Source organism: Limulus polyphemus, unplaced genomic scaffold (genome assembly GCF_000517525.1).
Source record: "Limulus polyphemus unplaced genomic scaffold, Limulus_polyphemus-2.1.2 Scaffold24, whole genome shotgun sequence".
Taxonomy (NCBI): Eukaryota; Metazoa; Arthropoda; class Merostomata; order Xiphosura; family Limulidae; genus Limulus; species Limulus polyphemus.
The window spans coordinates 615551-617144 of NW_013665634.1; the positions used below are offsets into that span (position 1 = coordinate 615551).

General features: G+C 32.6%; 1 protein-coding gene across 1 annotated transcript in view; it reads left to right on the plus strand.

Moving 5' to 3' along the window:
- Positions 1-1594, plus strand: part of LOC106458694 (homeobox protein DBX1-B-like) — a 36831-nt gene that overhangs the window by 24952 nt on the left and 10285 nt on the right. The gene's annotated exons all lie outside the window — the stretch shown is intronic.

Below are 1594 nucleotides of genomic sequence, written 5' to 3' on the forward strand. Positions count from 1 at the left end.
CGTAGAGTTCGTAGAGGAACAACAAACACCTTTATGGAGTTTTCCTATATTCCTTATATGTTTACGTACTGTTTCATAACAAAACATGCAATTACATGGCTATTTCACGAGTATATTGCCTTGGGTTAGACTCAACAAGCGTCTTCAAAGCATCAGTATCAATTCCAACATTTCGGCCACTGCCATAACAGTTTTTAAGGCTAAAGCCACCTGAACGAAATTTACTGAACCATCATTGACACTTACGAATGTTCAAAACTTTTCCATAAACTTTGATATTCTTTGTGGTCACAGAGGTGTTGTTCCACTTCTTGTATTCAAACAGCATTACATGCCGAATGTATGTCTTGTTGTGTGGCATGACTATAAGGAATTAGAGTATATTAAACTTTACACATTATATAGGCTACACTAATGTGTTGTTTAGGCGGTTCGTTTAACTATTATACGTAATGTACGTTTTTTTGGGAGTGGTTAATGAAAGTGTTCCAAAACGCGACATTAATTTCTTGACGACCTAATAGTTGTGGTCTAGGCGAACAGCAACTGTTATGGAGTGTTAAGTAAATGAACTGTAATTTCTACCACTTTTAATTAAGTCATTTTACAAATTAGAATTAGGGTGAGTATTAATAACACAATATTATTTATTTACTTTTACATATGGATTATTTATTACTATTACTGTTTTTGCGTAATAATGAAGTAATATTCTTATGGTAGCTATGCCAAGCACTTTTGTTAGACGTGATAAAGAGGACGTTGTATTTATTAAAGATTCGATATAATGATATATAACATCGTAAGCGATCAGTTTATGAGCCACTTTAACAGTCGTTTGTACAATTTCTGTATCCGAACGAAATGGTAAGAAACACATGTTGTTACAAAAGTAAAACAAAAATAATTCGATTTTTACGCCCACTTTAGCAAGTAATACGGAACGGTCTTGATTCCTGATAAACTGCTGATATTAAAGAAACATTACTTTTCACAATACTTTGGGGGTTGGAAATACGAAACATTTGTTCACAACAAATCTCATACCATGATCATTTCAGTGGTGCAGCAGATTTTAAAATGAAGTGTCATTGCTCTATTGGAACTGTTCTAGTCGGACTGTTTACATGTTTTTTTTACCACCCTTAAAAAGCAAGAATTATTAAAATAGAACATCTTCAGCATTTGTAATTACCTTTTGTATTATAACACACGCGCATATATATATATATATCAGACAGGCGGTAGCACTGCCTGTGTAGGGATGGCTCGAATTGTTCATCGAAATGGTATTTTAAATATCTCCTCAATAGATCATCAGAACTTTACAATACTACACAGTATTTCCTTTTATAACAGTATCTTTGTAATTACCGAGCCAAAAGTTCTGGGAATGTCTGTAAATATCGTAGCGAAAAGTTTGAATTTCTTGTTCTTATTTCTTTTTTTATTACATGATAACTCAAAAACCAAAACAATTGTGTCAACCAATTTCGCTGACGTGACATAGTTTCAAATGGAGTATCCGCTTTTATAAGTATTATTAACTAGTAGTAATTAAAAACATAATACTAGTGTAAACGATGTTATCATT